The sequence below is a fragment of the Trichosurus vulpecula genome, chromosome 5 (assembly GCF_011100635.1).
Source record: "Trichosurus vulpecula isolate mTriVul1 chromosome 5, mTriVul1.pri, whole genome shotgun sequence".
NCBI lineage: Eukaryota > Metazoa > Chordata > Mammalia > Diprotodontia > Phalangeridae > Trichosurus > Trichosurus vulpecula.
This window is the reverse complement of record NC_050577.1, coordinates 209,796,274-209,811,565: the sequence shown is the minus strand read 5'-3', so window position 1 is coordinate 209,811,565 and position 15,292 is coordinate 209,796,274. Positions and strand designations below refer to the sequence as shown.

The 15,292-nt window shown below is 38.6% G+C and overlaps 1 protein-coding gene across 2 annotated transcripts in view; it reads right to left on the bottom strand.

The window, feature by feature from the left end:
* Positions 1 to 14,285, bottom strand: part of SCAF11 (SR-related CTD associated factor 11) — a 109,537-nt gene extending 95,252 nt beyond the window's left edge. For both annotated transcript variants that reach the window (XM_036759624.1, XM_036759625.1), the window contains exon 1: positions 13,836 to 14,285. The gene's annotated coding sequence lies outside the window, so the exon portion shown is untranslated. The remainder of the gene's footprint in view (positions 1 to 13,835) is intronic.
* Positions 14,286 to 15,292: the final 1,007 nt, after the last annotated feature.

The window sequence follows — 15,292 nt, the reverse complement described above, 5'->3', positions numbered from 1 at the left end:
TGCTATGAGTCTTGTAATAAGTAAAGTGTTTAGCACAGTGTCTGGCACATAGTAGGCACTATATAAATGTTAGCTATTATTATGTTAGTGTCCTTCCTCAAAAACTACTTCATAGTTAACTGATTTGTATTTATTTTCTTTATATTTTTTCTATATGTACTTCCATAGGTTCTTGTCTGTGCTTCATTAGAACTTAAGATCTTTGGAAGCAGGAATTGTTTCATTTACTGTTCATGTAATCCCAGCACTTAGAGCAGTGCCTGGCACATATCAAGAGCTATACAAATGCTGCTATTATTATTATTATAACTTATTTATAAATTAACTTCTGAATAAATTATGGTCAGTGTCAATGTTATTTTTGAGATCCATTTAAAAATTTCAATTACTTGCTTAAATAGTTCAAGGTTTACATGTTTCAATTGTACATCACATCCTTTTCTCATTATTGTCCTTGTTTTAAAAGAATTCTAATCTTACCTCTGACAAGTCAATGGTCTGATTGTCCACAACTGCTGACTCAGGGCTAATTCTCAAACAAATAAGTCTTTTCCTGTTGGTTAATACATAACGTTTTATTTCTTATGGTGTTATTTGGTACTCACCATGTGTAGCACCAACCAATTCTTTTCTCCAAGAATGTGTTCTTGATATAGAGCAAGCCTGACATAAAGGAATGAGGTCTCTGTGAAATCAATAAGACTTTGGAGTCTCTCATTCCTTTTTCCTTGAAGCATTCTTTCCCATATTCCCATCCTCGACATTTTTTCCACCTTCGAATTAAAATAACCAAGTATCAGAGCATATATGGATTTAATTTGGCACTTCTGCCTCAGCAACCAATGTTGGTACAAAAGCTGCAGATTGTGGTCTTTTTGCAAATACTACTACAATATTATTACTAAAATACAAATACTAACTACAATGTTATTACTAAAATATGACAAATATTCTAAGAAATAATGTTTCTTGTTGCCATTGAGTATACAATGAAAACCATTCTAACAATACCTTTCTTTGTCTAAGTTGCACTCATGATCCATACTTTGGGAGCAGCTTCTTTCTTCTGCTTTTACTTATTCCAAGAATGACAAGATATGGTTCAGTTCCTCTAGCATATATTCCCTCACTGCTCATTAGACAAGATGTTCATATTCAGAATACCAACAGTCAAATTAAAGTTTACTGATGATCTAAAAACTATGTAATTCTTACCATCCTCTACCCTCTTTGCAACTACCCTGACAACCTCACTATAGAAATTCTTTGTTCAATAGGTGGGGAGAAAAAAAAAAAAAAAGAAAGAAAGAGAAAAAAAAAGCCAGTGATTTTCATCTACCCCAAACTAAAAATCATTTTTCTCTACAGTCACAAAACTGCTCCATCAAAAATAAAATTCTCAAGCATAATAAAGGGAAAACAAAAACCTCCCTATAGTCAAGATCTTTAAAAAAACTATAATGGGCTTCCAACTAATAACAAAATTAATTAGCCCCAGTTTTACCTTTTATTTTCCCTGTTGGTCAGCTAAAAGAAATATTAATGGGTATCAAAATAGCAAAAAGTACAGGCACCAAAGAGGCTTGGATACACAACTCTTTTTCTTTTCTGAAAACTGGAATCCTATAGTTACATCCTATAAATAATGACAAATTCCAAGTAATAATTTTTACATATTCCATACCAGTTTCATTCAGATCAATTACTAAATTCTTTGCCATTTTACTATTTTCCTTTGAAAGTCTGATGTCCCCAAATTCTATTAATCAATGAATGTTTCTAATCAACATTGGAGGTTGAGGATGGGGAATATTTACTTGCAACATTGACAACACATCAGTCTCAATCACAAAGAGAACAGCTCAAAATCCAAGATAACTCAGGTTACATAACAAAGCAAAAATCATTTGATCTTTCTCCTTCTGAAGAGAGAATCAAGCAAACAAGAGAAAAGAGAAACAAGACAACTGAGAAAACCCTCAGGCCAACATAGTAAGTAGGAGTAAACTGAAACGGTAAGTAAAAGATATTTACAAAAACATAAGGATGATTTAGTATATGTTCTAATTCATGTTGATTCTTCTCTGTTTTTTTACAAGGAAACAAACAATTCTAAGCAAAGATCTACCCACATGGTATTTAGCTGTTACATATACATGGTATCTATGGTGGGAAAATCTAAGAAAAAGCCAAGATTTGTAGCTTTCTGCATTTTCTATTGATTTTAATTCATTTGGTTCTGAATAAGTAAAAGGACTATTCACCTACTTTAACAAATTTAGCATAGTTACCTTATCTTTAATTTTAATAATTATTAAACCCAGAAAGTTATTCTATTGCACTTATTCGCATGCTGCTTTTAATGACCAACAGTGATTTCCAGGAATCTTCCCACATTCAACTTTTCCAGCCCGCCACCAAATTCCAGAGCAAAACACAGAATGCCTCACCTAGCAAACACCATTCTTGGCTGTAGAAAGAATGCAACATCTTGACTGAGTAACTGAAAATTAGCAAATTTAACTCAGCCATGCCTTACAACAAAACCAACTTCTCCAAAGGGGAAATGTACTTCAAATATCCTCAAAGAACATTACCATATTGAAAAACTTAAGATTGAAAATCCTCAGGCATAAAGCAGCCTTTGGAGATTTGACTAATACTGTACCCCTTTCTTCAAAGTATTACTTTGTTAATAACTATAAGCTATAAAAGCTATATTCTGAAAGTAAATTTTTCCAATCCTTAGGTACTAGAAAATATTTCTTCAATTATGCCATTATCTCTCTTTCATATAGTACACGTGTACTGAAGCATTTGCTTAAAGATTTTACTAACTAAATTGTAAACATAAAACTTTCAAATTTCTAGTATATTCTAAAGGGTAAAAAAGGCAGCAAGACTAATAGAAAAATCAAGTCCTAGATTAAAATTAAAAAAAAAAAACTAAAAAATTTCATAGCTTTTTTCTGCCTGATAAAGGTGGGCAGCAACTCTATGGTCCCAAGCTACTTCAGGATCAGAGAATAAATCTATTAATTCTATATTGCTACCACTATTTCCCAGTGCCTCTAAGATGACACAGCAACCAAGAACTGGCCCTGATATATGCCACATTCAACCCCTGGTTCTTAAGGTTCAAAAAAAGTAAAGACCAAAAGCAAAGCAAGAGGCAAGGAGAAGTCTGATGAGTAAAGCTGTCTCCCCAATAAAATATAAATTCCTTAAAGACAGAGACATTTTCATTTTTGTCTTTGTATTCCCAGCACCAAGCACAGAACCTGGCAAATAGCAGGCACTTAATAAAAGACTACTGATTAATGGACTGGTACAAGTTAGCCATAACCAGGGCATTGCCTCTGTGCCATGATAAAACATCAGAATAGGACTTACAAAAGGTTGTTCCTTTGTAAAATGGAATACTTACACTGTCTAGTTTAAAGAGTTGTTGAAATGAAATTGGTCTATAAATCAACCACAAACACAATAAAATAATTAATCTCGGCTACACACACACATATTTGAACTTTCTAACAGTTAAAGCACTCCAAAATTTGAAATGTGCTGTATTGTGTGAGAGTTAGGTTCTTTGTCACTGAGAGTGTTCAATCAGAGGCTAAAGAATCTGACTCGAATGTTGTAGACCAGATTTTAGATTGGGTATGGCAACTAGCATTTATTACGCTCCTATTTTGTGCCAGGCACTGTGTACACTAAGCAATGGGGATACAAAGAAAGGCCAAAAAAAGGAAAAAAGCTCCTGCTCTCAAGGAGCCTAATGGGGGAGATAACATGAAAACAACTATATACAATGTATAAAATAAATTTGAGAAATTTTCAGGGGGAAGACAGAGAAAGTCTGATTGAAAAAAGTAGGACTTTACTAAGAATTGAAGAAGGTCAAGGAAACCTGTAGGCAGAGATGAGGAAGGAGAGAGTTCTAGGCATGAGAGACAGGAGCGAAAATGCCCAGAGTTGAGAGACACAACGTGATGTGGAAGAAACAGCAATGCCATTTGATGACAGATTACGCGGAAAGAAGTAAGGTCTAAGAAAACTGGAAAGGTAAGAAGGAGCCAGGTTACGTGGGGGTTTAAAATAAGTCGGAAATTTTTATGTTTAATCCAAGAGGTAGAAGAGAATCACTGGAGTTTAACGAACAGGAGGCATGACAAGGTCAGATCTGTCCTTTAGGAAGATCAATGTTAACAGCTGAGTAGAGGACAGACTAGAGTGGGGAAGAGACTTGAGACAGGGAAATGAACGAGCAGCAAGAGTCCAAGCATGAGTTACTGAGGGCCTGAAAATGGTGACAGCAGTTGTCAGAGAGAAGGGGACATAGGGTGAAAAGAACAGATGTTACAAAGGTAGAACCAACAGGACTTGACAACTGGATATGGGAGAGTGAGGAGTTGTGGTCACTTAGGTTGCAAGCCTGGGTAATGGAAGACTGAGGTGTCCTCCACTGAACCAGAAATTTAAAAGGGAGAACAGTTTTGGGGAAAAGACAATAAATTTAGTTTTACACATGCTGAGTTCAAGAAGTCTACAATTTAAGATATCTAATAGACAATTGGAGATGTGAGAATGGAGGTCACGAGAGAAGTTAAGAAACAGACAAGCAGATGAGGATATTGGACAAAGTCACCTCCAACACTAGGACACTAAAGAACAGGGGTTCTTAACTTTTGTGTGTCATAAACACCTTTGGCAGTGCGATAAAAATAGAATCCTATATTACAGAACTAGAAGTAAACTGAGAAATCATCTAGTTTAACCCTTTCATTTCACGAACAAGGGATTTGTTCATGGTCACCCGTCTAGTTAAATGTCAGAGGTGGGATGTGAACCCACCTTGTAGCCTCTAAATCCAGCACTCTATCCAATTGTAATAGCAATTTAGATTTGAACATCTTTCCCACCCATTAATAGGCCATAGGATCTGCTTACATCACAGGAAGACCAAGCCACATGTGGTGGGAGGAGCTTGCTGAGAGGAAAAGGAAATTGTGTCACAGGAAATGCGGAGAGACTAGTTATGCCAGTTAGACCTGAGGGAAAGAGCAGATCTGTGACAGCTGTGCTGTAATTTTTGCTTGTTGGTGGCCAAGCCCCAGCAGGGGGCAGATGGTTTCGGGATAGCAAGGCTCTATGCTGAGATACTGTGTATTGAATTCTTTGCTGCTGTGATGGATTGGGAGGATGGCTTATGGGATCTAATCATCCGGTGTCTGAATAAATGGTTTATTTCTTCTACCTTCTATGTGGAAGAGTCTCGTATATTTTGCCATACAGAACCACATAGGCATATTGACGATTACCATCTATATTGTGATGGCTGCCTTGCTGACAAATGGTTCCCTCTCCCTTTTAGTTTAACACTTCCCAATATTCAGTATCTTCTATGTAATGAGGTAATGTAATATATTTTTAAAAGATGATTAGTTACAATGACTGTGAGAGTTCCAGATGGGAGTTTTATTTTTATTATGCATTTTATATATGGACCTGCCCCTCACATTATGGACAAAATACATCTGACAAAACTGTCCATAACATTAAAACCCTTGTAGCAGATAGTTGCCATTTTGCCTAAGCCTGGGAGCCAGCAGGATTAAAATGGAATGGCTTGTTACTACCATCTCCGACCTCAATCCAGTCCAGCCTTGCCTCTCATTAAGCCCTAATGAGAAAAACCTATCCACCACGAGTAAGGTTGAAGAGAACAATTTCAAAAGAGAGACAGTTTCAGTCTAAGTTAAAATTTCCAGCAAGGAGTTTTACTCAAGTACAATCTAAGAAAAGATCAGGATCTCATCGTCCACCAAAGGCTTCAAAATATTCCAAATCATCCTCTCAATTAAGATCAAAATCCTGGTAGAGGTCAAGGAGACACTCTCATAGATGCTACATTTGAACCAGGACTCTCATTCTCATGGGAGACAACCAAAAATAGGTCATAGGCAAAAAAAAGTATCACCCGTCTAAAAGCCATGGTCACTATCCACTGCCTAACAGAAGAAGACATAGAGGCAATAGCACAAGATCCCAAAATACGTTCAAGGTGTTTAGTCTCAGTTTATATAAAAGGAAGTAAAGTCTTTGGAAAGCATTTTCCTGTTCTGGTCCTTTGAATGGTGTCAATGTGGTATACAATCAACAAACTGGATGATCCCAAGAATTTGCCTTTATTTTGTGAGAACAGATGATTTCCAAAGAGGCTTATAGAAAAGGCGAATGGAAAACAACTGGATAGTAGAAGGATACATGCGAGTTATTCCATCACTAAGAGAGCATATCACCATCACCACACCCCCAACCACACAATGGGGTTAAAGAGGTGATAGCAAACAACACTCATTAAGATCAAGTATGATAGATATGAAGAAAATAACGGAGAATATGATTACCAATACAAAAGATTACTTCCATATTACAGTTGATAGAGATCTGACATCTCATTCATATAGCCCAAGACAATACTGAAAAATTGAAAAGTGACTGAGGACTTGGATTTTTAAAATTCTCCTGGATTTCCCCAACTTTCTCATTTTCTCTTTCTTTTAAGAACTCTTAAAAAAGATCTTTCATTTATTTAGAATCTCTATTTTATCAATTAATATGGGTCTTCCCCTCCCAGCTTGATTTTTTTTTCTCTTTTTTTCTAATTAAAGGGGCCACCCCTTGACTCACTCCTTAAAGAGGCCTATTCACTGAATGGGCATAACCTCACTCTAAGTGAGTACATGAAAAGGCCTTAGCCTAAAAAGGCCAGTCTCCCGTTGCATCCTGGGTCATCTCCAGTCATCCTGATAAATATCTGGTCACTGGATCCAGATGGCTCTGAAGGAGAGTGAGGCTGGTGACCCTGCACTGCACTCCCTCACTAAAATCAAAGTCAACTGCAAGTCATGAGAAAAGTAGCTGTTTAGTAATGACAAATTTCAATATGGGGGTGGTATAGAACAAATATTTTAGTGTAGAAAGTTTGAAGCTGCAAAAGAAAAATGGTTGTTGACCATTTCTTTTGAAAGGAAACAAAAATTGAACTCTAAAAATTAGGTATAAATTAAAAAGCTTGTATATTTCTGCATACCTTATCACATTCAGTTAAGCTTTTCAAATTTAAAGTACATTTTGTGTGTTTTTCTTAATTTTTAATAAATCTTATTCATTTTTTATGTCCCTTATTTATTGAACATAGTAGCTTACTTACAGAATTTGCTGTTCATGGACATTTTAATATTGAGATACAGGCTAAGAAGATTGCAGTTTACAATCTTTGAAGTGACATCTGTGGAAGTAATTTACTATAAGGCTGCTCTCATTTCAAATAAAAGTTAATTCTACTGAAAAAAAATCCATAGCAAAGCTTTATTTCCACTCATTTTAATTGAAGAAAATGATGGAACATTGAAGATGATAAAATGGTGATGGGTTTGGAATCAGAGGTCTTGAGTTGAGATTTGTGTAACCAAGCCAATGAATTTCTTTGGACTTCAGGTTGTCTATCTGTAAAATGAGAGGGTAGGACTTTGAGGTGCTTTCCAGCATTAGATCTATGATGCTATGATTTGCTATCATGCTATCGTTTTATGTTGTATTTGTTTGGCCATGTTTGTTTTGCCCTACTAAATTTTGTGCTCCATGAAAGCTTTAAATCTACTTTAATCTTTTTTCTCTTCATCAGCACCCACTACAGTTCTCTTGCATAATACGTACACAGTTTGTTAAAGTTATTGAAAATGAGCAAATAGTGGATAAAGACATTAAATGTTAACTTTTAAGGTCTTTAACTCTTCTTTCTTCCTAACCTCCCATTTCCACATAGCTGCCAAGTCCCATTCAAAAAAAGAACTTTTTTCAGGGGAGTGGAATGGAGAGAAGGTATAGAGAAGATGTGGGAGGGGAGGTTGTCACATGAAAAGAATATTTCACAGAATGAAATGATCTACCTTTTGGGTCTCTCAGCTCTCTATCTATGATCATATATAATCCTGGATGTTTGGAAAGCTGCATTTTCATTAGGGGAGAACGTCCACAATTTGGTAGAGACAAAAGAGGCAGAGAGTTAGGGAATTCACAAGAGGGAAGCCAATAACCGAGGAGCAAGCAGCTTTGCTTTCTATAGAATGAAAGCAATAGGTTCTAATGTTAAGTCTGGCAGTGTGGATAGAGATGATTAAGAGGCCTGGTTATAGCAAACAGGAGCTGACATGGTTGCAAAGTTGTGGCTTCAAACCTGAGCGCGCGCGCGCGCGCGTGTGTGTGTGTGTGTGTGTGTGTAATGGTTTGGAGTTGGGGGGGCGGGGGAAGAGTGAGAGAGTGAGAGTGAGAGAGAGAGAGAGAGAAGCAAAATACTAAGTATTCATTATGTCAAAACCAGAATTCATCTTTTCCCTAAAATCTTCCCCTCTCGTAGAGTTACCACAATCCTCCCAGTCACCCATGCTGTTATCCTCAACTCTTCACTCTCTCTCATCCCTCCATATCCAATCAGTTGTCCAGATTGATGTCTCTAGCTCTGTAACATCTCTCCTATATACTCCATGCCCTCTTCCAACCTCAGACAATGCCATGACCCTATGCAGCCCCTCACCACCTTACTTCTGGACTATTAAGGTAGCCTGCTAGTTGACTACCTTTTCTCAAGTTACTCCAAGGAACCAGCTAGGAGCACACAAGATTTCACAGCTACTTCAGGGAGCATGGAATATGATATTCCAAAACACAAAAGATCTAGGCTTGTTGGCTTAACACCAAGAATAATTTCCCCAGCCAAACTAAGGATAATCCTATTGGAGAAAAACATGGATCTTTAGTGAAATTGAGGATTTCCTAACATTCCTGTTGAAAAGATCAGAACAGTAAATAAGCAATCATAAAAGACTTAAGTTGAATAAAGTGTTTGTATCCTAATGGGGGGAGGGGTGAAACAATTATCCCCTAAGAACCTAAAGTTGGAGAGATCATATAAGAGTCAGTCAAACTGGAGAGCCTAAGAGTGATTTTTGTTACATTTTGATGATCTTAAAAGAAGAAAAGAAAGGTAGGTAGGAAAAGGAAATACTAGAGATGAAAATGAGAAGGATGCAGTAGGAGAACTTATCTCAGATAATCAGAGGTGCAAGTATAAATGAGGAGGGGTGAGAAGGCTGGAAGTCACTTGAACCTCAATTTCATCTTAACTGGTAAAAGGAGGGTAGAACATACCAATGCACATACACAAAATGCTTGATGGAGAAAGGCATTCAACCCAATAAGATAACAAGAAGAAACAGAGAGAAATAAGGGAAGAATAAAAGGGAGAGTAAATCTAGAGAGGGACTAGGCATAATCAAAACAAACACTGAATTCAAAGAGAGAATAGGGAAAAGGGGTTCAAAAGGAAAGAAAGGATAAGAATCTAAAATACAGATCTGGATGAGGGGATGAGAAAAGAAAGAAGTAGAAACCATGTTTCTGGAGGACAGATGGGGAAGAATGCTACCAACCCGCTATGGAGAGGTAATAGACCTAAGTGTAAAATGTAGAGAGAAGTTGCAGTTGAGTGAGTTTGGAAGCCAGGCTGAAAAGAGCTGAAGAGATAAGAGAATTAAAATGCTTAACAAATTATGCTAGCATCAACCCCTATGAAAATATTAGTTAATATGCTGCCCTTTTATTAATACCACCTTATTGATAACTACCCTTTGAAGTACTAGCCTTCAAGGCAGCTGATCACTCCCTTAACTAGAACATACTTCCTCTGAATACTAAGTGGGAGAAAGAATCAGAATTTTCTCCAAAATCAAGAAAAATGTAAATTTAATAATCTATATGATGATGCAAAATGGATAATTTTGATTATACTAAATTGAAAAGTTTTTGTACAAACAAACCCAATGCAACCAAGATTAGGAAAGAAGCAGAAAACTGGGAAAGAATTTTTTTCACCCAGTGTCTGATAAAGGCCTCACTTCTAAAACATATAAAGAACTGAGTCAAATTTATAAGAATACAAGTCATTCTCCAATTGATAAATGGTCAAAGGATATGAACAGAAATTAAAGATCTCTATAGCCATATGAAAAAGTGTTCTAAATCACTATTGATTACAGAAAGCAAATTAAAACAACTCTTAGGTACCACATCTCTCCTGTCAGATTGACTAACATGACAAAACAGGAAAATTATAAATGCTGGAGAAGATGTGGGAAAATTGGAACATTAATGCATTGTTGGTAGAGTTGTGAACTGATCGAACCATTCTGGAGAGCAATTTGGAACTAAGTCCAAAGGGCTACAAAAATGTGCATACCCTTTGACCTGGCAATACCACTTCTAGGGATGTATCCCAAAGAGATCATACAAATGAGAAAAGGACCCACATGCACAAAAATATTTATAGCAGCTCTTTCTGTGGTGTCAAGGAACTGGAAATTGAGGGGATGCCCATCAATTGGGGAATGGCTGAATAAGTTGTGGTATGTGAATGTAATGGAATACTATTATGCTATAAGAAATGATGAGCAGGCAGACTTCAGAAAAACCTGGAAAGACTTATATGATCTGATTCTGAGTAAGGGGAGCAGAACCAGAACACTGTACACAGTTATAGCCACACTGTACGATGACTAACTTTGATGTACTTGGCTCTTCTCAGCAATGCACGGTTCCAAGACAACTGCAAAAGTCTCATGATAAAAATGCTATCCATATCCAGAGAAAGAACTACAGAGTCTGGATGTAGATCAAAGCATACCATTTGCTCTCTCTCTTTTTTGTTTTGTTTTGTTTCTTCTTTCTGGTGGTTCATTCCATTGGTTGTAATTCTTCTTTGCAACAAGATTAATGTGAAAATGTTTAATGTGAATGTATATGTAGAGCCTATATCAGATTGCATGCTGCCTTGGGGAGGAGGGAGAGCAAGAAAATTTAAAACTCAAAAGCTTGTGGAACTGAATGTTGCAAACTAAAAATTAATAAATAATTTTTAAAAATAATCTATATGATGTCATTTTATTATAAAAGCAAATTAAATAGACTGCACGATTTTCTCCTCATAAAACCAAATTTAATATATCTGCCTAGATAAAACCTAGCTAGTCTAATTATAAGGCTCCTTTTTTCTCCTTAAATTTCACTAACCAAACAAGTCAGTACAGATCTATAGCAAAAGAAATACGCATATTAAAAAAGTCTACATTTTAATTTTAATTCTACATTTATCACCCAAGTATTTAGTAATATCTTTGACTGTAATCCATCAGTATTAACACAGAACCACACAGTCTTAGGCTTGGAAGGGAACTCAGGGGTCACTTAATCCAAGCTCCTTCTCAATGTGGGAAATATTTAGATATCTTTGACAAATTAGTTATCTACCTGCTTGCCTAATTCTAGCAGCTCACTTCTTCCATATTTCAGTCAAAGGCACTACCTTCCTTCCAATTTCCTAGCATTGTCTTGGATTCTTTAATCTTCCTCTTGACACACAGGTGCCAGATATGGCCATTTTGAGTTCTACAACATCTCTTGCATAACCCTTTCTTTCCACTCACAGAGCTTAGTTCAATCAAGCCCTCACCACTTGTCACCTAGATTATTACAAGAGTTTGTAATTGGTCTTCCAACCCCAAAGTTTCTCTCTACTGCAATCCAACCTACATACTACTGAAAAGGTAATTTTGCTAAAACATAGATCTCATCTTGCGACTCCACTACTCAAATCGACTCCAGTGGTTTCCTATTATCTATAGGATAAAATATAAACTTCTGTGTTTAGTTTTTAAACCCCTACCCAAACCAACCCCAAGCTCTCTTTTCAACCTCACTGGACATTTCTCCTACTTCTACCCTGAGATCAGCCTTTTCTCTGTTCCACACAAGACACTCCATCTCCTCTCTCAAAGCGTGTGTACTGGACATCCCCGATGTGTAGCGTGCATGCCCTCCTTACTGCTACCTTCTACCTCTCCTCCTTTAAGACATAGTTGAAGCACCTTTTTCTGTATGTTTTTCCACATCCCACAACTGATAGTGCCATCTTTCTCAAACTACACTATATTTAGCTACTCCATATTTGTATTTTTTCACTTTAATTCTTGTTTCCCCCTGGCACAGAGTAGTTTTAATAAATGCTTTATTGAGACATGTTGACTCATCCTGTTGTTGGAGAACTCAGAAACTGAGCCTAAATCTATCTCCCTCTAACTTTCATTGAACTTCAAAACCGAAAGTAACCTCAGAGAGCCAAATCAGAGAAAAAAGGAACCTGATCCACAAATTCAAAACATCTACGTATAGTTTTAAGCCAAATTTTTGTACTTTACATTTGAATAAAAACACATCTAATGTTTTGGCAATCTTCCATCAATAAACATCTATAAAGCACCTACTATGTGTAAAGCACTGAAGATACACAAAAATAAAAGCCCCTTCCGTCAAGGAGCTGACATTCTATTGAGGGGATAAAATGTGTACTTTTTGTGAGGGGAGTCCAAATCTAACTTCATTCACATTGGGAACTGCCATGTTGGAAATTCTTTCCACCAAAGCAGATCAGTGCCTCTGTAATTGACCATTTTCAATTGCCAGGAAATATGGACAGACACCATTGAACCTAATTCCCTTTTAAACATTTAATAAAGAATCAGAGTTGACATGAATTCTTGATGCTTACTACATTTTGGTCATGATTAACTTACTTATGGATGAAATCGTTTGGAGATTACTGATTTGCTCTATTCAGAACACAGTAACATAAAACAGTTTTTTGCATTCAAAAAACTTATTACCAGAAATTTATAACTGAACCATAAGGTCTTTAGGGTGTTTACAACCTCCAAAAGAGATCGATTTAATTTTGCTCTTATGTTTTTTGTTTGTAATGCTGTTGGCTTTAACAAATTAATGTCATATTTCAAAAACTTTCTCCAATCCAACTGCATAACATAAATAATGGCTTGGTCACAACCTTGAAAAATAAATTATACTGATTTAGATACAAACTGATGAGCTTTAAAATTAATTTTGTATATGTATTCAGAAATTAATCCAATTCAGAAATTTACATTTAAAAGGCTATTTTAAAGGAAATTTATGATGGCAAAAAAAAAGGAGAGGTTCCTTTTTTCTTTCATAAAAAAAGGATAAGGCTTCCAGTTTGGAGGGGGAGCGGGGGTACAGGGATCCCACTAAGTTTAGCAATCTGGACCTTTTGTTATCACAGCAATGAATCAGCTAGGCAGCAGTTGGGGTGGGGGTGGAGGGGAGAATGAAAGGACGGGAAATACGCACTGATGCTCAAAAGTTCCTTACCCACATGGAAAGGTCACAGCTTAAAGTTTGGTTTCTCAAGAAAACTGGGAAAATATCGAAAAATGCAGCCTTCAAAGACTCAAAGTTAAACAAGCACAGAACCAGGGTCGGTTTCCATGAAAAGGGAAGAAATGAAGGGAGTCTGCCTTTGCACCCGCTTCTTCTTCATCCCGCCCCTCCCGCCCCCAGCTACTAAGGCTGCAAGCTTGGGGAGGCGGTGGGGGAGAGTAGGCCACAAGAAGGAAATGGAACTGGGGTGCCAGGACTCCGCGTACCCGCAGGGGAGCCTACAAGCCTCCCAGGTGGGGGGGAGAGATAAAACGTCCAACTTTTCTCTCCACTACTAGCAAGGTGCCCCGTGGGCCGCGCGTGGTGCCGAAACTTTGCCCCCGCCCCCCAATCAGCTTTCTAATTCCTCGCTCCCTCCCCCTCGGCCGAGCACCCGCGGATCCGAGGGCCTTCCGAGAGGTTCAGACTCTTCCTCTCCCCTCCCTCTCCCCCCCCCCCCCCCGCCCCAGGAGCGCGATGTTTACCTCAGGCTGCAGATGGGGCTCCCGCTCACAGCGGGGTGGCTGAGGTGCTTCCTCCACACAAGTCTCCCGGTCACCGTCACTCGTTCACCAAGTTCCCCAACATGGACTCCTCCACTTCCACCGCCGTGAGGTATTCCGGGGACCGCCGAGTCTCCTGTACTAAAGGCTGGGCCGCGCCGGAAGGAGGCGGCAGCGGGGTTAACAGGGACAAGAGCAGGGCTAAATCTCTCTGTTCGCGGGGGCCGCTGCTGCTGCTTCCCCACCTCGTCTTCCCTGCTTTCCTTTTCTTCTTCTTCTTTCACTCCCCCCCGCCGATCCCCTCCGACTCCCCTCCGCTCAACTACGCGACCACATGTCGGCACGCGGTAGCAACCACAGCTCGCTACTGCCCAGTCCGCGTTTGCTCTCGGCCTGTCTCCCCTTTCGGGCTGCTCTACTACACCCAAGGAGACCGCAGGGCGGCGCTGCGGCCTCGACTAAAGGATAGCGTGGCGAGGTAACGTCGTCGCGTCACACAAGCTGAGAGCGGAAGAGAAGGAGCGGCTGAGTGGAGACTTCTGGGAACCGTACTCTAGAGAAAGGGAGGGGGGAGGAGAGAGGAGGGAGAAGCTGCGCTTGCTAAATGATCTTCTGCCGCCGCTGCTGGGCCTTCTGCAAATTCTGCGCGTCTGTCCCTGGCCCAGGCAGAGGACTGGTTGGCTTAGGTCTTCGCGACAAAAAGAAGATGGTCCCTGGAGCTAGGGAAGAGTTTGGGGAAATATAAAACTGCAGGAAGACTCTGAAAATGGGGAAAGTTAACTTCAGGCGGCTTAGTAGTGACTTGGAAGGAGGAGCTCGACAAAGTGTGGTTTCTTGTCTTCATGCAAAATACAGCAAGTAGGGTGTCAGCAGCCTCTAAGAGGCGCGCGTTCTGTCCACAGCATTCGGTTTCCTCTTATGTGTTTTTGCACAGACTGCCCCCATGCCTGGAGTGGAATCCCTTCTTACCACCAAATCTTAAAACACTTAGTGATTTTTTATTCCTTACAAAAATTCACTTCAAGCCTTACCTGTTACATGAGGGCTTTTCTAATTCCCCTACTCCCCATTATCTTTTATTTACTTTAATCTTTGTAGGAGACACAATGCAGTGAAAGTGAATCTAGAGCACAGTGAAAAGAGGACTGGATTCAAGTGTGACCCTAAGCAAGTCTGCATGCACTAGCAACTCCAAGAAGCCAGTTTCCTGAAATTATAGTTTTCTCTTCCAGCAATTCCCTATGCCACTAAAATAACAGGTTCAGTCCCTCTCCCTGTGTTTGTAATTTTATATGCGCAGTGTTCCCACTATTAGTGGTTAGCAAATTGATACCAGGGACTGTTATGTGCCTGATGCATATGGAGCTTAATAAATGCTTGTTGGTTAATAGATGCTCTTAAATTTGTAAAACTCTTAACTAGGGGGAAAAATCTTTGAA